Source organism: Terrapene carolina, unplaced genomic scaffold (assembly GCF_002925995.2).
Source record: "Terrapene carolina triunguis isolate 2854851 unplaced genomic scaffold, T_m_triunguis-2.0 Scaffold33891, whole genome shotgun sequence".
NCBI lineage: Eukaryota > Metazoa > Chordata > Testudines > Emydidae > Terrapene > Terrapene triunguis.
In genome coordinates, this window is record NW_020698242.1 from 1,490,857 (window position 1) to 1,491,090 (window position 234).

Here is a 234-nt window from a genome sequence, read left to right on the forward strand (position 1 = left end):
TCTGGCCGCCCTCCCCCCCGCGCCCTCCCCCCGGCCGCCAGGGGGAGAGCGGCGAGCCCCTGCTGGGGCTCGCCGCCCTGCGCTCTGGCCGCCGGGGGGAGAGCCGAGCCCCAGCCGGGGGGAGAGCCGAGCCCCAGCCTGGGCTCGCCGCCCTCTCGCCGCCCTGCCCCCGGCGCTCTGGCCGCCGGGGGGGAGAGAGCCGAGCCCCCGCCGGGGCTCGCCGCCCTCCTTCCA